At 46.5% G+C, this 22751-nt stretch overlaps 1 protein-coding gene across 2 annotated transcripts in view; it reads left to right on the top strand.

The window, feature by feature from the left end:
- The window catches only part of TMEM131 (transmembrane protein 131), a 3850119-nt gene that overhangs the window by 2382591 nt on the left and 1444777 nt on the right, over positions 1–22751 (top strand). The window lies entirely within an intron of this gene.

Genomic DNA, 22751 nt, shown 5'->3' with positions numbered 1-22751 from the left:
TACCTGGTGTTTACGGGCTAGGCCCATTTCAGTTAGAGAACCTAGTCCTCCCCTGGTTTTTTCTGTTGTTCTTTCTGTTTTTTAACAGTTTTAATCCCTTGCAGCGTTATTTTTGTGGTGTGACTGTTGTTTTTTTCCTGGGCTAGGCCTGTTTAACTTAGAGGACCTAGTCCTCCCTGTGGTTACCTCTCTGTCTCTAGGCTGTTTGAGTTAGAGGCTAGTTTCCCGCGCATCTTGTTTCTGTGGTGAAGGTGCCCCTATCGTTTTCCCCTGTGTGTGTGTGTTCTTGTCTCAACATGTCCAAGGAGTCTAAAGAGCACAGGCCTTCGGGCTTCAAAAAATGTGTTAAGTGTAACAACAAAATGTCTCTGACAGCTGGGCATTCTGTATGTGTGTATTGCTTGAGGGATATTCATTTACAGGAATCCTGCTGATTCTGTCATGCTTTTAGCCCCCGCGTGCGGCAAGAGAGGAAGAACAAGCTGATTTTGAGAGGATTGCTGAAACCATCTTTTGAAGAGGATTTGGAGAGATCCTCCAGTTCAAAGTCTTCTCCCAAATCAGATAAAAAGTTGGATAAAAAGTCTTCTAAGAAGCACTCTCCGGCTCCGTCAGTCTCTTCGAAGCCACCGCATAAAATTGTTAAGACTATAGCTTTTTCGGCTCCACTGCCTTCGGAGCCAATGGAAGATAGTGCTTTTATGATGGCTACTTCGGCTCCAGGTTTATTGGACCCAAGGTCAGAAGTGTCAGTTTGGAGCCGTTCTCCAGTTTTTCGACCAGTCTCTCCTACTCGTAGGTCTCCCTCTATAGGGAGACCCAGATCCCCGACCATGTCCTCTAGATCCTCCAGGACACTTTCTGATGACAATGTCGATAGAGTGGTGAAGAAACTGCTTCGGTCATCGGTGCTGGCTAAATTGCTTTCGGCTCCAGCCCAATCGGCTCCGGAGCCCATCCCCCCTGCATCTTTGATTTTTCCTTCTCCGGACCTTTCTTTGGAGCCAGAGTTGTTGGTTTCGTGTGATGACTCGAGATCGGCTCCAGTTGCCCCTTCTGGCGCCTCTGCTCCGATCTCTGCTCTGACCCTATCTGCGCCATCCACGGGGTCCAGGGTCCACAGCTCTCCGGTCGGGGTCGAGAGGGAGGTATCGGGTTGATCTTCTTCGGCTCCGAGCCTTCCCCTCGGCGCTTTGGCTCGGGTGAGTATGGACCCATCGGTTTCGGACCTTATTTCCTCGGCTCCGAGGTTGTCTTCTGCGGTTAGTCGACCTTCGGAGCCAGGGGGATCAGCCTTCGAGGTCATGAGGAGTGTGCTGGCCAGGTCGTCAGCTGTATCGTGCACCGACACCCCCCTCCAGCACCGATATCAGTATCAGATCACGCTCTATCTAGGGACAGCGGAGACCTAAGGCCTCAGGATACCTCCATGAGTGGTCGCCAGCTTTCTGAAGCCTCCCCGGGTTTTTTACCTGAGGAGCCAACCAGAAAGACTGTGTGCAAGAGGAAGCACATTGACTCCCAAGATGAGGCCCTCACATCTGACACCGACCTCGAGGAGTCAGAGGGGTCCCCCTAAGTCGTCTTCTGACGATATCTCATTTTCAGATATCTTGGAAATACTGAGACAGAGAGGCGACTGGCCATCTAAAGCCCCTTCTGAGGAGGAGTCGGTGTTCCTGAAGGCCTTTGGTTCCCAACCCTCTGCCTCTTGGGTTTCTCCCCCGTTCGACAAACTCCTGGACCTCGTTTGTCGAAAGATGTGGGAAACTCTGGACACTGTGGAACCAGTCCCTAGGAGACCCAACAAGTTTTTGTCTGCTCCCCCTGATAGAAAATTCCTTTCAAAAGGTGTTCCAGTAGATGCCATGGTGGTGGCAGCAGCCACCAAGAAGGAACTTGCAGAAACTTCATCTACCGTCCATCCCCCTAACAAGGAGTCCAGGGCTATGGACAGGTATGGGAAGTGTGTGTTCTCTTCAGCCGTCTTTACACTGAGGTTGCTGAACTACTTATCACATTTTACATGGCTCCAAAGAGATTTATTTATTTATTTTATTTTACATTTGTTAACCGGGGGTGTCTGACTGAGCCGAAAAGGCCCTTTTTCAGCAGAGGCCCAGGGAGAAAAGCTCCACAAAGAAAAATTACAGACACATTTAGTTATTTAGACATGATCAGTATACACACAAATTACAAGAGACATGTTTTTACAGTGGTATGCGGCACATAAACAGTTACAGTGGAGAGAACAAACAAAAAAATATTAATTTTAAAAATAAAGGTAATTAATAGATTTGTGGTGTACAGCTGAAATTCGGAACATAGGTAGAATACATACATAGTACACAGGTACAGTACATACATTGTAGATTAGCCAGTGTTTGTGAGTAAGATTGAAAACTATTATCAAGTGCTCTAGATTTAGTATGTATATGTTATTCGCTTTCACTAGCCTGGGGAGCAATCATGGCACTGCCAACTTTGCTTGAGATGTTGCCTGATGAGGTCTTTAAAGGAGGCTTTGGATGATGTGTTTTGAATGCTAGTAGGGACAGAGTTCCATTTTTTAGCCGCTGAACTACTATATAGTGCATCTCCAAAGCTATTGTAGCTCTTGGTGACTTCTAGTAGTAGTTTGCTTGATGATCTAAGAGGCCTTTTTGGCTGAGTGATGTACTAGGTTTTTGAGGGCAGGACACTTATTGGAGAGGTAATAGATAGAATGACAGAGGCAGAGCTGATTGTAGGTTAGGAGGTTGGGCAGTCCAAGCCAGTGGAGCTGTCTCAAAGCAGTACAGTGATGAGATGTTCATCATGTTACCCTGCTGCAGTCATCACACTAGGGTTATCCTGTCGTCAGGCGGTCCCGCAGTCGGCCTGAATTCCAAAGTCTTGGTCCGGCGTCGGTTGCTGTTGCTTCTTCCCTGACGTCAGTGCGCCAGGGGTATATAAGAGGCATCCAACGCCATTTTCTTCAGTCTTTCTTGCCGTGCAGTGCCCGAAGCAGAAGCAGTTCGCAAGTGCTGGTTGACCGACACCTGAGATTTTCGAATCGAGTTTCAGTCCGAAGTCTTCAAATGTAAGTACCCCATTGGGGAACCTTTTCTTGCCTCAGTCCGATGTCAGAAAAAGTTAACAATTGCATTTCTTGTGGGAAGCAAATACCTCATAAGGACTTTCATTCTTTTTGTATACCTTGCCTAGGTCCAGACCACGACGTCACTGGTTGTCGGTTTTGTGCTAGGTTCAATAAGCGAACTATAAAGCGACGCTTTGATTTTGCACAAAACTACTTCGGTAGGAAATTTAATTACACTATGCCGTCGGAGCAACCGACTACCGGCGCGCATAAAAAACGCAAAGATAAAGACAGGCAGCCTAGATCCAAGCCAGACTCCGAGGCCTTGGCTGGGCCGGTCGCCGGTTCTCCGGTTTTCAATGAGACGCCTACACAGCCCCTGGCTACCGCTGAATTGGATCCCCAGACCGCTTCGGATTCTCCAGCAAGAGAGTTCTAGGCCGACGCAGCAATTTTCTTTAGGCCCTACCGACGATATTGCAGAAGGAGAAACCGGTGTTGTAGAAACACCTTCGGTTTCTGAAGGTGTCTTCAGACCGACTACTCTCACCATAAAATCTTATGCTAAGCTTAAGACTCCTCTAAAACCAAAAAAGACTACACTTCAGTCTCCAGTTCAAGGCCCCATGCCTAAGAAACAGATGCTTAAAATGGCTGAAGATTTGATTTCTTTAATCAGGGGTTCCCAACCCCCCCCCCCGACAAAAGGCCTAGACAAGAGGAGGATTATGCCTCCTCTGATCAAGTGTCTGTTTCCTCAGCCTCCTCTGAGGAACAGGATTACTCCTTTCCCCCTTATGAAGATTCTGATGCTGAAGATTCCATTCCCTCAGCTTCTCCCCCTGAAGACTATTCCTTTGGGGAAACCTTACATACCATGAGGGAACATTTCCACTGGGAAGGTCAGGACTACTCTGACTCAAAGAAAAGGCTCCGAGAGTTTCTTTTACTCCCCCAGCACAGACCACTTGCTATCCCCCCAGTTTTAGACATTGTGGATGATGTTTTCTTAGAATCTAGTCTAAATCCAGATTCTCTGCCTCCTGCTCCAGCCAAACAAGATAGATACTATAGAGTGCCTGACTCACACAAATTCCTATACAAAAGCCCTGTTGCTGATCCAGAGACAATCTTTCAGGGTCCCAAAGGGGCTAAGGCTTCTATGGCTAAAAATCCTGTACCCTCTGAAAGGGACTCCAGAGCACTAGATAGGTGGGGGAAGAAGGTTTACACCTCAGCTACTCTAGCTATGAGAGCACTAAATTGTCAATGTCACATGCTTAAATACCAGCAATTCCTAATGTCTCAAATAAAACAAAAGATGGGCATGCACCCTCAACAGTCTGAATTCAAGGAAATGCAGGATCTGTTGCATGCAGCTGAACAGGTGAGCAAACATACTTTACAATGTGGGATGTTATGTGATCCTATCTCGCCTACATTCTGAATGATGGGTTCGGAGCCGATCCCTCGGCTCCGACTCGGCACGCTTATGCCAAAGAGCGAAGTCTCTTATTGGCTGAGCTTACTATATCCCAGGATGCACCACTACCAGTCCCCCAGATCTCATTTGCGCTTCCCTCGAAGACGTGGTCTCGAGCTGGCTGGGCTGAGTAGCTTTATTAACTACTTTTCTGTCAGTTTTTGCTGTTTTTGGTCACAAAAGCTGTTTTAACGCTATCGCTCTTTGTGTACGTTTGGATTGTGAAAATTGTTGTGTGTGATTGGGTTGAGTTTGTTTTTACATCCAGGGCCTTCCGGACGGTCAACCTTTGAAAACTTTTCAGGGTCTCAAGTCTATAGTAGTTTAGAGTTCCCTGTCATTTACAGCTAGTGTTTGTGTTAAACTATAACTGTAAGCTTAGATTTATCACAAGCAAATCTATAGTTGTTTAATTTCCTGTCAAAGAATTGTTTAACATCATGTCTCAAACCCTAGGCCTTGGCTTTAAAAATGTTAAAATGTGGTTTTAAGATGTCTATTACTGACGATCATTCTCTGTGTATATTGTCTAGGGGCAAAGCACTTGCAGGAGTCATGCAGCGTATGTCACGCTTTTTCCTCAAGGGTCCTCCAGGAGAGGAAAAATAAATTGATTCTTAAGGGGTTAATTAAACCCTCTTTTGAAGAAGCCTTGGCATCCTCTCCGGCTCCGGCCAAAAAGAAAAGGGCTTCGGTTCCGACCAGTCCGTCGGATCCGACTGCCAAGAGACCTAGGCAGGCCTCTCCTTGGCTCCAAAGACTTGGGCCGAGGTCGAATAGTCTGCCTCGATGCCACCAGTATCGACTCCTCTGGCTTCGAGCCGATGGCTGGGGCATCGAGGCGGGTCACCTTCGTCGGCTCCGCTGCTCTCGAGCCGACAAGGTCGCTCAGACACTTCCTCCTCGGCGAAGTCTACCTCGGCACCGATGGAATCTGGTGAGTATTCCCTCGGCGCCGATACTCATCGAGTCGCCTCGAGCCGGTCCCCTAGCCCTTTGGGGCCGATGGAGAGGCCTTCTCGAACCCGTTCTGTTTCCTCTCGGTCTTGAGAATGTCGGATTCTGATATAGACAGGGTGCTCCAAAGACTGTTCCAGTCCCCAGTCTTCCAAAATTTGTTTGGTTCCGACCCAGTTGGCTGGAGCCGATGACCATGGCCCACCCATTGCCATTCCTCCTCCGACTGCTTGGCTCCGTCGGAGCAGGTGCTGTTGGAGCCGGTGGAGATCTCAGGGTCGGCTCCGACCCTTACTCCAACCGGCCTCGGGTCCGAGTTTGTACGGACTTCTTCGGCTGGACCCGAGGGTGATGTTTGGGACCTATGCTTTCGGTTCCGAGCCTCCCTCTCGGTGCTTGCTGCGGGACTTCCGTCGGCTATCACGGCTCGAGACCGGACACTCCCAGGATTCTGGGGTCCGGCTTTCAGGGCCATGAGGAGTGCCTTGGCCAAGTCCTCTTGCCATCTCTCCGGCTTTACGGCACCTTCCCTGGGCGTGGAGACTGGGTCTTTGGCAGTCCCCTGTCCGTAGCCAGCGGAGCCCCTAGGCCTGAGGTTACCCCAGTGGGGTTCCCTCCTCCTGAGGGTTCTTCGGAGTTGTCTTCAGAGGAACCCCAAGGAAGAGATCGTGCAAGAGGAAGCACGTGGACTCCCAGTCTATTACATCAGACACTGATATGGATGATGCAGAGGGTCCCAAGTCGTCCTCGGATGATGTCTCATTCGCAGACATCTTAGAGATCCTCAAACAACGAGGCGGCTGGATATCCAAACCCTCTGCTGACGAGTCAGTGCTCCTCAAGGCCTTTGGGGCTCAGCCCTCCGCCTCCTGGGTGTCTCCGCCGACGAGCTTCTGGATTTAGTTTGTCGAAGGGAACACCCAGATACCGTGGAACCAGTCCCTTCTCGTCCAAATAAATTTTATCTGCTCCCCGAGAAGGAGTTCCTTACTAAAGGCGTGGCTGTAGATGCCATGGTGGTGGCATCTGCTACACAACAGGACGTGGCAGAGGCTTCAACGTCCGTCCATCCTCCTAATAAGGAGTCTAGGAGTATGGATAGGTGCAGGCGCACCCTGACTTCAGTGGCCTTTACCTTAAGGTCTCTGAATTATTTGGCACATTTTACCAGGCTTCAGAGGGATCTGGTCAAGGAGTTGTCAGATTCCTCTCGGTAACCTACCTGAGCAGCTAGCCCAGTCGGTTAGCTCTCAGTTGGCTATCCTTACGTCAATTTCTAACTCGTCCATGAGGCTCATTTCCTATGCGGCCGAAGGGCGGGTAGAGGGCAGGCACAGGCGTGGCTCACGGAGACAAGCCTGGCTCCGCTTGTCAGTTCGGAGGCCTTCAAGTCTTCCTTCGCGACGCTCCTTTGATGGGTCCTCATTGTTTGGACCCAAGGTGAAAGACACCCTTACCGCTGTGAGCAAGAGGAGCGTTATCTGCCGAGGTGCCGTTATTCCACTCCCTTCGGCCTTACCCCAAGGCCAAAGGAGGGGGAAATGTGGTTCAAAATCTCAAGTTTTCTCCCAACAGCAGGAAGATTCCCTCCAGAGGCAGAGGGGAAATTTTTCAGGGAGGCCGTCCCAGAGGCGGCAGAGGGCCCGCAATTCTGGAGACCGAGTCCTTTCGTGGCTCTTCAGCCTCCCACACGACATGAGGGATTGCCCGGCTGTGCTGCTCGAGCCAGTCGGGTGTCGTTTGCCAAGCACCTAAAAGCCTGGGAGTCAATCACTCAGGACAGATGGGTGCTTGGATCGTGCCGGAGGTTACACCATCCCATTCAAATACTCACCCCCCCCGTCCAAGAGAATCCCGGACCCACCACCCAGTCAAAGGGAAATAGCAGCCGCAGAAGCTTTAAAGCTGCTAGAAAAAGGAGTCATCCAACCGGTCCCCACAGACCAGATCGGATCAGGAAATTACTCCAGGTTCTTTTAGTGCCAAAAGACAGGGGACCTGAGACCAATATTGGATCTCAGCAGACTGAACCAATCCACGAAATCCAAATTCCGAATGGTCATGTTACAATCCATTCTCCCGTTGTTGGAGAAGGATGTTTGGATGTGCTCCATAGACCTCAAGGACGCCTATTATCACATACCGATACATCAGGCGTCCAGAAGGTATCTGCGCTTCAGCCTGGGAGTCAGTCATTACCAATTTTGTGCTCTGCCCTTTGGTCTCACCACAGCCCCAGGGTGTTCACCAAGTGTTTGGCAGTAGTGACGGCTCACCTGAGAAGTCTTGGATTCCAAGTGTTTCCCTATCTCAACGACTGGCTCCTGACTGCCACCACCAGGCATCTACTAATGGACAACCTCAAAGCCACCATCTCCCTGGGTGTTTCCCTAGGGATTACATTCAATTGGTCAAAGTCTGTCTTGCTGCCCTCTCAGCATAAAGTTTATAGGAGCAGAGATAGACTCAAGATTGATGCATCTTTCTTCCTGCGAAAGGATCCGAACGTTACAGGGCCAAGTTCAAGCTCTGATCTCGAGATCCAAAGCCCCAGCCAGGATGGTCCTACAGGTTTTAGGCTCAATGTCTGCCACGGTTCTTTTAGTTCCTCTAGCAAGATTACACATGAGGATTCTTCAGTGGCTCTTGTCAACTCAATGGTCCTTTCAGGATCTTCCCTCAATCATCACATCATCATTACGGAAATATGCAAAGGGACCTTCGCTGGTGGCTTCAGACATCCAACTTGGATCAGGAAAACCCTTTGTTCTCCCCTCCAGTGGTTACCCTGACGACAGATGCCTCCCAGATAGGGTGGGGGCATTGTCTGGGCAGGCTAGTTCAGGGCTCCTGGCTTCCGGAAGCTCTTCTCCACATCAACGTGTTGGAGATGAGGGCTGTACTTCTATCCCTACAGGCCTTACACAAGTTTCTTCCTCAAGGCATCATCGCCATCCACACAGACAACATGTCGGTGGTTTGGTATCTGAACAAACAAGGAGGGACCAGATCGTATCCCCTTTGCAGAGAGGCCATGAGAGTGTGGGAATGGGCTGTAGCTACCAACCGCTTCTTGGTAGCGACCCACATCCCGGAAAGTCAAATGTATTGGCGGACAAATTAAGCAGGACAATTCTCTCTCCTCACGAATGGTCTCTAAACCGCAGTAGCAGCCCAGGTTTTCAAGAGATGGGGACGTGCTGCGACCTATTTGCAACTCCACAAAACACCAAGTGCCAAAGGTTCTTCTCCTTGATTCCACATCAGGAAGTACCAGCCATGGATGCTCTAGCACAACCTTGGCCAACAGGGCTACTTTATGCCTTTCCTCCAATTCCACTCCTTCCCAAAGTTATTCAAAAGCTTCTCAACTGGGGTCTTCAATGATTCTGATTGCCCCATACTGGCCTCGTCAGATATGGTTTCCTTACCTGAAAAGCATGCAGTGGACGATCCGTGGACCTTAGACCTGATCCCGGATTTGCTAATCCATCAGTCGGGACATTGGCATCAGTCCCTTCAATCTCTGAAATTGACAGCTTGGCTCCTCCACTTCCAACCTTAGTTAGAAGTCACACACTAGACCCGAAGTTGTTCACATTTTATCTTCCCACAAACCCACCACTAACAAATTGTACCTCAGTAAGTGGAAGAGGTTTGCTATCTGGGCTCAACTCAAGGGCTTAGACCCTATCACTGCTCCTGTCCCAGAGGTTTTGAAATTCTTAACATCCCTGTTTAATCAGGGATCTTCTGTATCAACTATTAAAGTCCAACTAGCTGCTATCTCTAAATTCCATGAATCCACGGATCCTCCTTTGATGAGCAGCAGACTATGCAAAACGTTCATTAAAGGTGCGAGTCTGTTAAGACCACCAGTTTTTCATCCTGCACCTCCGTGGGATCTTGATTTGGTGCTTTGCGCATTAACATCTCCCCTTTGAACCGGCTGCTACATGCGAATTAAAATATCTGTCTTGGAAAGCGGCATTCTTAGTGGCTATTACTTCGGCAAGAAGAGTCTCAGAGCTTCAAGCCCTGTCTATTAAACCACCGTCCTTGATTTTCCACAAGGATAGAGTATCACTTAGGCCTAATCCATCCTTTGTCCCAAAGGTCTGTTCTAGTTTCTGTCTTCAACAATCTCTAGAACTACCAGTTTTCTTTCCAAAATTCTCTAATGAAGCAGAATACACTCTCCATAAATTGGATGTTCACAGGCAATTACGCTTCTATTTAGACAGGACTCAGCAACTTCGTAAGTCAGACCAGTTGTTTGTGTCCTTCTCAGATAATAAATTGGGCCAAACCATCACAAAAGCTACAATCTCAAAATGGATCAGAGATTGCATAACTCAGGCCTATTCTTCTTGAATAAACATCTTACATCATCTATCAAAGCTCATTCTACCAGAGCTATGGCTACTTCTATAGCCTTTCATTCCAAGCTCGCTATATCGGAAATTTGTGCTGCGGCTACTTGGTCCAACCCACACTTTCATTTCCCACTGCAAATTGGGTGTGGGATGTAAAGGGTGAGCATCATGTGGTGCCACGGTACTCAGGAGTGTTTTCCAGTGAGCCACCCAGGATTCAGGTGCTAGGACGCTGTCCCATCATTCAGAATGTAGGCGAGATAGGATCACATAACATCTTTTAGTTATGTACTCACCATAACTTCAGATGTTTGGGATCCATCTCTACATTCCTGATACCCTCCTTCCCCTGCCTTGCAGATCAGAAGAGATTGAACGGTTTTGAGTTCAACTGTTTTTATCTTGTTTCATCTGACGATGTTATATAAGCAGGGTATGCGTGTGTGCATGTATGCGGACAAACTAGATCTGGGGGACTGGTAGTGGTGCATCCTGGGATATAGTAAGCTCAGCCAATAAGAGACTTCGCTCTTTGGCATAGCGTGCAGTCGGAGCCGAGGATCGGCTCCGAACCCATCATTCAGAATGTAGGCGAGATGGATCCCAAACATCTGAAGTTATGGTGAGTACATAACTAAAAGTTTGATGCCTTGGAAGCTTCCTCTAGAGCAGCTGTTACTGGGTCTGTTATACGTAGGTTAAAGGAACAATCTCTGCCTGATCATGTTAAAGCAAAGTTACTAGATGCACCCTTACAGCAGGATGTCTTATTTGGGGTTAAAGCAGAGGAGGTTTTAAAGAAAATGGAGGATAAGGCAAAATCTATGCAGACGGTCAAAGATTTTTTACAGGTACAGCCCCCACGCTTCAGCAGAAATTGGCCAACAAAAAGTTGGTCCTTTCCAGCTTCTGACAGACCACAGAGGGGTAAATACAGGTGCCCAAGGGGCAGAGGACAAGCACAAATCCCTTACAAACCTCGCCGATGGGGCACTGCAACACAGAAGGGAGGAGAAGACAGGTCCCAAACTACTAGAAGGCAAACACAATGACTTAAACCTCAAACTGCCAAGCAAAACTCTCTTGGCAGCTCCTTTGGGAGGAAAATTAGCACTTTTTGCAGACAACTGGCGCATCGTCACAAAGGACAAATGGGTCCTAGACCTTATCTCACAAGGATACAGATTCCATTTCCACACCTTGTCAAGGATAAAAGGAATGCCAAACCTGCCACAAAATCAATGGGCAGAGGCACAAAAACTAATTACAGCTCTCATGGACATGAGAGCCATTCAACTGGTACCTACACAGGAGCAAGGCCAAGGATTTTACTCAAGGCTTTTTCTAGTCCCCAGAAAGGACAAAGCTTGGAGACCCATTCTGGACCTTTCAATTCTAAACACCTTCTTGCAAGTACCCAAATTCAAGATGCTAACACTACAGCAGCTTCTTCCCATGTTGGGCAAGAAAGCTTGGCTAGTAACGTTGGACCTCAAGGAGGCATACCTGCATGTCCCTATCAGACAAAATTGCAGAAGATACCTCCGTTTCATTGCAGGTTCAACCCATTACCAATTCTCTGCACTGCCCTTTGGCTTATCTACTGCGCCCAGGGTCTTCAGCAAATGCCTGGCACCAGTAATTGCATACTGCAGACAAAGAGGAATTCAAATATACCCATACCTGGACGACTGCCTCATCCAAGCAGAAAGCAAGGACATTCTCTTACAACACCTGGCTTTTGTAAAACACCTTCTAAGTTGCCTAGGATACAAAGTAAACAAAAAGAAATCAAAACTAGTGTCCTCACAAAATATGACATTCCTGGGTGCCAGCTTGAATACAATGGCGCAGATGGCTTATCTGACGCCAGACAAACTACTACAATTAACTCAATACTTCAGAACAATGGCAACAAAGACCCAACTCCCTGCAAGAAAAATTCTGCAGGCCTTGGGCTTCATGGCATCTTGCATACTACTAATACCATTTGCAAAACTGCATATGAGGAAATTAAAATGGTACCTAAAAAGCGTATGGACTCAACACAGCCACAGCTTGGAAACAATGATACCTCTCATTCCCTGCCTTCAACAGGAGTTTCTATGGTGGTCACAGGCATGTCACCTCAACAAGGGTCAGCCTTTCACCTTACCCCCAGCCAGGCAAACTATAACAACAGATGCATCGGACTATGCCTGGGGGGCGCACATGGCAGGACAGTGCATTCAAGGCATATGGACTGCAGATCAAAGGAATCTGCACATCAATCAAAAAGAAATGTTTGCTGTATAGAATGCTCTGACAGCCTTCAAGGACCTCTTACATCCAGGACAGCTTATCATAAGGACAGACAACACCACAGTAATGTGGTACATAAACAAACAAGTGGGTACACACTCCTACCCTCTATGCAGCCAAGCAAATGACCTTGTGGAACACAGCACTGGCTTACCAAGTTCAATTACAAGCTCAATTCCTGCCAGGAAAAAATAACACATTGGCAGACGACCTAAGCAGAAACATCATGGATCCCCACGAGTGGAAACTGGATCCACAAGTATTTGCAATGATAACTCAAAAATGGGGGCACCCAGACATAGACCTGTTTGCCAGCCCGCAAAACTATCAGCTAACAAAGTTTTGCACAAGGACTTTTCAGCATCAAGCTTGGAAAGTGGACGCACTCTCATTCAGTTGGGAAATGCTGACAGTATATGTCTTCCCTCCATTACCCATTCTCACAAAGGTGCTGCTGAAAGTCGGGATGGAGAGGCCCCGAATGATACTCATTGCTCCAGACTGGCCACACCAGCACTGGGTACCCACTATTAAGGAATATGGCCCAGGGCCCACCATGGATTTTACCACAAATTACTCATCTGCTCACACAGCAAGACAGTCAGATTCTACACAGCCAGCTCAAAATCTTAAACTTGGCTGCATGGCAAATCACCTAAGCATCCAGCCAGCTCCTCTTTCACAAGCTGTTATGGATGTTATTCTGGAGACCAGGAGGCCCAGCACCAGGAAAGCCTACTCAGACAAATGGAAAAGGTTTTGCGCCTGGAACCAAGCTAAAGGCCAAAATACCCTGCAGCCGGACATACCTCAGATTCTACAATATTTAACTGAGATGTTACACAAAGGGCTTTCTTTTTCATCTACTAAAATCCACGCCTCAGCTATTTCAGCTAACTACAACACGGATCCTCCCTTATTTTCACATCCACTCCTAAGGCAGTTTCTCAGAGGGGCCAAAAACATTAGGCCTCCCAGGAGAGCACCAACACCTACTTGGGACCTCAATTTTGTTCTGGAAAAACTTGCGCTACCTCCTTTTGAGCCAGCTTTCTCAGCTGACTTAAAGTTTATATCATGGAAGACTGCCCTGCTGCTAGCAATTACTTCAACCAGAAGAGGCTCAGAGCTTCAGACACTAATGGCAGTAGAGCCTTTCCTCATTTTTCATCAAGACAGAGTTTCTCTACGAACTAACCCCTCCTTTATGCCTAAGGTGGTATCCAGTGTGGCTCTAAATCAAACCATCCATTTACCCACCCTCTTTCCAAATCCACAGAACAAAGGTGAAAGACTCCTGCATTCATTGGCCATTCACAGGCAGCTACGTTACTACTTGGATAAAACTAAGGTTTTCAGAAAATCTGACCAGCTTTTTGTATCCTATGATACAGCATCACAAGGAAAGGCTATCTCAAAACAGACCATTTCCAAATGGATAGGACATTGCATACGTTTTTGCTACACCCACCATGGAAAATCAGTTCCTGCTAGCATAAGGCCCCACTCTACTAGGGCAGCAGCTACATCTACAGCCTTCCTCAGGGGGGTGCCAACCAAGGATATTCTGGAAGCTGCAACTTGGAGTTCAGTACACACCTTCACCAAAAATTATCACTTACCACTTTATTCGAAGACTAGAGCTGGCTTCGCCACTGCAGTTTTGCAGGGCCTTCTAGCCTCCTCTAACCCTGTTTGACTCCACCTCCCATCCTTAGCTTTGGGATTCTACCCAAGTGTGATGACTGCAGCAGGGTAACACGATAAACTTAGTACAGTTTTGTACCTACCGTAAATGTAGATGTTCGAGTGTATACCCTGCTGCAGTCCAGGTTACCCTCCCTCCATCCCCTCTGACCTAACTAAAACCTTTCAGTACCTTAAAATCTGATACAACCTTTGTGGTGTATTTGCTTATAGCTGGAGGGATATTTTGTTTGTGCTAAACTTTTTATTATTGGTACTTTCTACTGACCACCTTTTGGGGAGGGGGGGCACCTGACATCTGGGGCAAGAAAAACTGAAGAAAATGGCGTTGGATGCCTCTTATATACCCCTGGCGCATTGACGTCAGGGAAGAAGCCACAGCAACCGACGCCAGACCAAGACTTTGGAATTCAGGCGGGACTGCCTGACGACAGGATAACCCAAGTGTGATGACAGCAGCAGGGTATACACTCGAACATCTACATTTATGGTAGGTACAAAACTGTACTTTCTGTATGAGCAATTTGAAGCAAAGCGGGCAATTCTGTTATAGCAGGCTTCCATTTTGCTTAGTTCAGTTTTGTTGAGATTAGTCAGAATGGGAGATGCATAGAGTAGGGTGGATAGAAGTTGGGAGCGAGCAATGGCTGATCTTGTGTTGTTGGTAAGAAATGGTTTGATACGGTAGAGTGACACCAGTTTGGCATATACTTTTTTAATAGTTAAGTTGAGATGACTATCAAATTTTAGGTGGGAGTCTATGGTTATTCCCAATAACTTAGCCTGTGCCACTGGAGCAATTGGAGTAGCATTTGTGGAGTAGATAGTGAATTGACTGTTAGTGTTTTTGTTAGAACTGGTTATAATCATAAGATGAGTTTTCTTTGGATTGAGGATAAGTTGGGCTTTGGTAAGGTAGTTTTCAACGTCAGAGAATGCTAGTTGAGTTTGCGGGAGGGTGGGAATGTTTTGTGCAGCACAGATTAAGGTAGTGTCATCTGCATACTGAATTATAGATGCATGCTGTGTGGAGTTATGGAGGTCATTTGTGAAGACTGTGAATAGTAGTGGTCCAAAGATAGAACCCTGTGGGACTCCTATAGTTATCGGCAGCTGAGGAGAGAGAGAATTTTCCCATTTCACAGCTTGGTACCTGTCAGTTAAGTAGCTTTGGAACCAGGTAAGAGTGGAATTTGGTAGATGATATTGGTTTAGTTTGTTTAGCAGGATTTGGTGTGAGATTGTGTCAAATGCTTTGGACATATCCAAGAAAAGAGTTGACACTTGTAATCCTTCATTTTTTAGATGGTTTACTGTGTCTGTGAAGCAGAGGAGGGCTGTAGTGGTACTATGGGCAGGACTGAAACCATGCTGAGTAGGTGACAGGATGTTGCTGTCTAGGAGATAGTTTATCATTTCGGTATGGATGCATTTTTTTAGGATTTTGGCCAGGGAGAGAGTACAACAATGGGTCTGTAGTTATTAAGTTAAGTGTAGGTCCCACCTTTATGTATGGGTGTAACATAGGATATTTTCCAGAGTTTGGGCACATAGTTTTCAACAATTGATCTGTTTATGAGAGTGGAGACTGGGATAGCAATAGCATCTGCTGTGAGTTTCAAGAAATAGCTGGGCAGTAGGTCAGCTGCTGTTGATGAGGTTTTTAATTTGGAGAGCATGCTTTTGATTGAAGTGGTGGAAACTGTTTTGAGGGTAAAGCTTGTATTAGAGTTATTTGTGTTGGGGGGGATAGTGAGGAAGGAACTGTCCTGTGATACTAAGGATAGAATTGAGTTCACAAAGTGGGAGTTGAATTGTGTTTCAATGGGAACTTTAGTGTCAGGGGTGGTTGGTTTGGGGTAGCCTTTTGGGTGGATTTTAGTAGATGGTTTACATTTTTCCAAAGTTTTTGCGGGTTGTGTTGGTATTTAGTTTGTAATGTTGTGTAGTAGGACTTTTTGTCCAGCCTAATGCATTTTTTTTGCATGGTTGCGCAGTTCTTGGTACTTAGTTAGGCTTTGTGTTTCTTTGTTTTTTTTATAGTAAAGCCAGGCAGTGTCTCTGGACTTGAGGATTTGTTTGGTTTCTTTACTGAGCCAGGGGTTTGTAGAGGTTCTAACCTTGATTTTGCACAATGGAGTGACAGTGTCCAGGTGTTGTAGAAATGTTTTGTTGAAATATGCTACAGCCTGGTCAAGTGGGAGGGTTTTTAGGGGGGGGTCCAGTTACAGATGAAGTGTTGAGGATCTCAGGAGAGAATTTTTTTGTGTTTCTAGTGGATATATAGTTAGTGGTTTTGCATATGCTTGTTCTACTACGTATAAAGTATATTATGTTGTGGTCACTTAAGGTGTCTGGGAGACTGCCTGTGTGAGGTGCAATGTGGGGTTGTTATGACCCAGTCAAGGATGGATTCCCTTTTAGATTTTTTATCACATCTATTTGGAATTTGGACTAGCCATGGAGATTTATTAGATTACTTGGTGGTTCTTATATACTGGTGAACCAATCTAGGTTGAAGTCCCCCAGAATAAGGGTTTCTTGTGAGTATGTGGAAGCACTCCAGGATAAGAAGTCTTCAAGGCTAGCAGGTGTATTACCAGGTGGAGTATAGATCACAATTGCGGTGATGACCTTTTTAGGGTGAAGTTGAAGTTGTGAGATAAGTATGTCCCAATTTTTGGGGGAGGGGTAGGAGTTTGGTAATAGACGGACAGTTAAGTTGGACTTGTACAGTAAGGCAGTTCCATCCCCTTTACGAAGTGGGCTGTCTTGTCTAATGATATCGTAGTCGGTAGGGAGAACTTCTGAGTTAGCTATGTTTTTATTTAGCCAGGTTTCTGTTAAAGCAACTATGTCTGGGAGTAGTGTGCTATTGTGACCTGGAGTTCAGGTATTTTATTTTTGATACTTCTAATATTAATATTTAGCATTAAAAGATGCTTGGTTTTGCTGCTGTTGTTGATTTGCCCAGGGATGAAGAAAGTGGGGGTGTTATGTTCTGACATTTGTGTTGGAGCAGTTTGTGTTGGACAGGATGGATTTGGGCCTGGGTTGGGGGTGGATATCCCCACTTATGGTGAGCCTGGAGTTAAAATGGTTATACAGATGTTGGAGTTTGGTGAGGAGTGTAAGAAAGTATTGTGTTTTTTGGAGTAGGAATGAGAGCATATGTGTTTAGTTCTGAATTGGTCCGTCGTTATGTAGTTCTTGAATAACTGTGGGCAGATATTATTATAATGTGTGGTGTCTGTATATGAGAGTGCATAATGTAGTGCTGTGCTACTAAGTTTAGGGATATTGCTAGAGTGATAACTTGTGGTGGTGTAAAGAATTATGAGAAGACAGACTACAGTTAGTTGTGTGATAGCCATGGTTATAAAGTTTTAAGTTGTTTCTAGGTGGGGGGTCTGAATAGGAATTATAGGGTTGCACAAAATGTGGATGGAGAAGTAGTGTGGGTGATGTAAAAAATGCCTAGTGGGAATGAGAGTGATTGGGAGTATTTTGTGTGGAGCAAGTTGGTGTGGTATAATGTGATATGACTTGAGGAGCTGTGATTGGTGGAGGTGATGTGAGGTTGAGCTGTGGGTGTGGCTGTGATTACTATAAATGTAGAGGTAGTGGGGGTGGGAGGGAATGGGGGGCAGAGGAGCGGAGAGAAGCCCGAGCGTTAGCGAGGGCGAACGGAGCGGGGCAGAGCCAACCAAGACGAGAGAAAAAAGTAAGTATTAGTTTACAAATCTGAACACTTTAAACAAATTCCTGAGGTCTAATGGCTTACCGGCAAGCAGAATGTAATTGCTGAAGAGCACTTGTGTCCTGGTGGGAGACTAGAAATTTAAAGATGGCTCCATGCTCAGCAGGATTCTAATATAGACTTTGTATTGGGGGAGGGAGATAATACAAGGGGTGTAAACCAGGTGGAATGCAAAGAAACCAGAGAGGCAATCAGTGGAAATCATTGAAGGCCCCAGAGGAGATAAGTAATAATTCAAACTACCTGTAAAGTGAAGGAGAGAAGAGACAGGAAAGTTTATTAAGGTTGGGAGTGTGTCTTCACATTGACTTGCTGATTAGTAACCAGTTTGTGCACAGATTAGAGTAGAGAGATACATTAGCAATGAAGGGGAATGTATAGAGATGCAAATAAACAGGTGGGCCTCCACGTGATACAAACTAAGGCAGAAAGCACTGAGAGGGCTGCTTAATGGTTAATTTAGTCACAGGGATCTGAATTAAATGTATACTGTCTATTGGACAGTTAGGATTACTGTACTAGATGGGGGGGGGGGCACAAGGCTACAACAGTCAGTTTTATTAGCAAGCTGAGAACTACTAAGAAATACTGCTAATGTAATAGCTTCACTCTCATAAAACATACAAGTAGAATGCCTGGGTGGACTGACCCTGCTCTTAAGGCTCAAAATGTATATCCCTGTTTAGTTTGCAGTACTGATTCCTTCTTATACTGTATGGGTGGAGTGGTAGCCGCAGACTGCAGATTTGCTTGAGTGTGCTCTGAAAAGAGAGAGAGAGAGAAAAAAAAAGAGAGGATGAAGCTAGTAGAAGGAGACAAAGACAGGTCAAAGGAAGTAACGAGGAGATAGGAGGGTGTAAAAGATACAAATCTGCGGATAGTGTGGATAAAGCAGGAGAATAGATGCTACTGCTACAGTTTGAGAGCGCTTCAACAGTAACCACATCACAGTGCCATAACTTAGTTTGGAAACAGGTTAATAAGTCATGCACAATACATCCAGTAGATGCACAGATGTCTACCCTAAATTCTCCTAAAGGAATTGGCAGATTCTCTACAGGGTAACGTTTCTGATGCTGTGGCTCAGAAAGTCAATGCACAGATGTCTACGATAAATTCTATTGCTAACTCCTCCATGAGGCTGATCTCGTATGCAGCCGATGGAGTGAGCAGGGCTGCGGGTTCCGGAGTTTCTCTTAGGAGGCACTCCTGGATGCGCCTGTGCAACTTCACGGAGGCCTTCAAGTCTACCTTCATCAACACGTCCTTTGATGGTTCATCCTTATGTGGAACCAAGGTGAAGGATACTCTCACTACATGCGAGCAGGAAAGAAAAACCCTGTCTGCCGTGGGAGTCCATTTTTCCATGCCTTCTAGACCTTATCCCAAGTGCCAGAAGGGTGGGAAAATGTGGTTCAGAAAATCGCAGAGGTTTTTTCATGACACACCGAGTGATTCCCCCGCCAGAAACAGAAGAGGGAGTGGAAATTCAGGTAGATGCCACCCTAGAGGCAGGGGAGGCCCACGTAACCAGAGGGACCAAGATTCCTTTCGTGGCTCCCCCTACCAGTGCTCTGAGAGGAGGCCTGACTGTGCATCAGTGGGTATTAGAGATATAATCTCCAGAGGTTATCACATTCCCTTTCTTTCATCTCCTCCTCCAAAGAAAAGAATCCCAAACGTTCCACCCAGTCAAAAGGATTCCGCAACCTTAGAAGTTCAAAAGTTGCTGTTAAAAGAAGCCATCCAGCCCATCCCCTCATACCAAGTAGGATTAGGGACTTACTCCAGATTCTTTTTGGTGCCGAAAAGAACAGGGGACCTGAGACCCATTTTGGATCTCAGCCATTTAACCTTCATGTAGTGAAGTCCAAGTTCCGCATGGTCACATTACAGTCAATTCTCCCGTTATTAGGGAAAGATGTGTGGATGTGCTCCATCGACCTCAAGGATGCTTACTACCATATAAAAATGGACAGGGCATACAGAAGTCACCTACCCTTCCAGCTGGGAGCCAGTCATTTTCAGTTTCGTGCCCTGCCCTTTGGTCTCACCACAGCCCCCAGGGTGTTCACCAAATGCATGACAGTGGTAACGGCTCACTTGAGACGTATGGGATTCCAAGTGTTTCCGTACCTGGACGACTGGCTCCTGTCTGCCACCACCAGGCATCTACTACTACAGACCAGGGATGCCACTGTTGTACTGTGCCAAAGTCTGGGAATCACCTTGAATTGGGAAAAGTCTGCATTGTTGCCCTGTCAGCATGTCACCTTTTATCGGCGCCGAGTTAGACACGGTGCTCATGAGGGTCTTCCTGCCAGAAGAAAGAATTCAGGTTTTACAGCAAGTCTACGCTCTACTACAACTGAAGAAGGTCAAGGCAAAAGTGGTCTTCCAGCTGTTCGGTACCATGGCTGCCACAATTATGCTAGTCCCTCTTGCAAGACTTCACATGATTCTTTAGTGGCTACTTTTTGCCCAATGGTCTCTTCAGCACCTTTCTCTCTCCCATCTTATTGTAAAAACCGGCAGGTGCAAGTAGGATCTGCGCTGGTGGCTTCAGACCAGCAATCTCAACACGGATATGCCTTTTGTTTTTCCTCCTCCGATTGCCACTGTGGCCACGGATGACTCCCAGATCGGGGGGGGGGGCATTATCTCAGGACTGTCCAAGGCACGTGGCAGGAACACGAGATCCATTTGCATATCAATGTCTTAGAGATGAGAGTGGTGCTATTAGCGTTGGAAGCACTTCACAGCTTTCTTCCTCTTGGGACAATTGCAGTCCACTCGGACAGCATGTCTTGTTGTCTGGTATCTGAACAAACAGGGAGGAACCAGGTCGTATCCCCTTTGCAGAGAGGCTCTTCCAGTGTGGCAGTGGGCAGTATCTTCCCAGCACTTTCTAGTGGCAACGCACATTCCGGGGAATTCCAACGTGATTGCAGACAGGCTGAGCAGAGCTGTTCTGATGCCTCATGAGCGGTCCCTGAACGAACAGGTGGCGGAACGGATTTTCTGCAGATGGGGTCAGCCTTGCTACGATCTATTTGCCAGCCCCCTCAATGCCAAATGCAGCAGCTACTTCACCCTTATTCCCCCAGAACAGGAAACACCCAGGGGCGCTCTAGTTCACGATTGGCCCTCCAGTCTTCTCTATGCCTTCCCTCCCATTCCCCTGATAATGAAGGTTATTCAGAAAGCACATTCTTTGGGAAGCAAAATGATACTGATTGCTCCACACTGGCCTCATCAGATCTGGTTCCCCTTTCTTCACCCTTATCTAATGGACGAGCCTTGGCTTCTGGACCCAGAGCCGGATCTGTTGACTCATATGTCGGGGCAGTTCCACCCCTCCATCCAAACCCTCAGGTTGACAGCATGGCTGCTCCAATTCCGTCCCTAGTCAGGCTTCATGGTTTTTCACCGGAGGTGGTTCATAGTCTGTCTTCCTCCCACAAGCCTTCTACTAGGAAGATTTATTCCAGTAAGTGGAAGAGATTTTCCATTTGGGCTCATAAAAGACAGATTGATCCCTACACAGCTCCCATCTCATCGATTTTAGAGTTTCTATCTCAACTGTTTAGTCAGGGATCTGCTGCGGCAACTATTAAAGTACAGTTGGCAGCCATTTCTTCTTTTCATGTTGCTAATGAACCTAATATAATGGTGCATAGACTTTGTAGGGCCTTTCTCAAAGGGACTATGTATGCTACTACGACCTCCGATCTTTGATCCTGTTATGCAATGGGGCCTTAAATTTGTGCTACAGCAGCTTAACTCACCTCCTTTTGAGCCTGTGGCAACCTGTAACCTACAATTTTTGTCGTGGAAGACACTTTTTTTTTTGATAGCCATCACTTTGGCTAGGTGGATCTCTGAACTCAAGCTTTATCAGTCCGGCCCCCTTACTTGATATTTCACAAAGATAGGGTTTTGCTAAGACTTAATCCTTCCTTTATGCTTAAGGTTGCTTCAGTGGTAAACCTCAGTCAGTCTATTGAATTGCCTGTGTTTTGCCTGGATTCTCTAACAAGGCAGAATTTAAGTTTCATTAGCTGTATGTCCACAGACAATTATGTTTCTATTTACATAGAACAAATGATTTTAGAAAATCTGACCAACTTTTTGTCTCCTTTTCAGAAAAAAGACTAGGGACTTCAGTTTCCAAAGTAACTCTGTCCAGATGGATTTCTAGCTGCATTTCCTTCATCTATTCTTCAAATGGCAAGGAATTATCCTTCAAGGTAAAGGCTCACTCTACACGTTCGGGGTCTACTTCTACTGCTTTTCAGGCCAGGATGTTTATGGATGATATTTGTGCTGCAGCTACTTGGGCATCTCCTCACACCCTTATTACTCATTACAAATTGGATCTGGTATCAAGGGGCAGATCCTCATTTGGTTCCACAGTGCTCAGGAGTATTTTCCAGTGAGCCATCCAAGGTCTAGGTGCTAGGGACGCTGTCCCATGGGTAAGAATGTAGGCGGGATTGGACTACATAACATCAAGAAGTTATGTACTCACTGTAATGTTTGATGTATGTAGTCCATCTCGCCTCACATTCTTAATAACCCACCCACCTACCCCCTCCTGGAGGACCTAGAGTTCGAATCTCTGTTTTCAGCACTCCTTCTTGATAGGTTGAGTTGGTTCTTCCTCTCAACATGTTTCTGTGTGTGTGTGTGCATGTGTGGATGTGAGCTCACTGCAAAAAGATCTGGGGAATAGGCGCATTGCACCATGGGATACCTCTTAGCCACAAGCCAATTGAAGACTTCGAGCTAGAGTATGACCGAGTCGGAGCCGAGATTCGGCTCCGAACCCATAGGTAAGAATGTGAGACGAGATGGACTACATACATCGAACGTTATGGTGAGTACATAACTTCTTGTTTTGCACCATGACATGTGCTTACTATGCTGTTAATGCTTCCCCCCCAGTCATGTTTTACAAGTGCCATTAGAGTGCTTGGTAAAATTGTTTTCCTTACCCTGGTATCTGTTGACTTGTTTGACTGATAATATCAGGATAGGCTTAACTTTCAGCCAGCTCAGAATGTAAAAAAAGTATTGTCATTT

This window comes from Protopterus annectens, chromosome 5.part0, assembly GCF_019279795.1.
Source record: "Protopterus annectens isolate FY-2018-M chromosome 5.part0, PAN1.0, whole genome shotgun sequence".
NCBI classification, from domain to species: domain Eukaryota; kingdom Metazoa; phylum Chordata; order Ceratodontiformes; family Protopteridae; genus Protopterus; species Protopterus annectens.
Note: the sequence above shows the minus strand (reverse complement) of the source record. Positions and strands in the feature narration are given on the sequence as shown.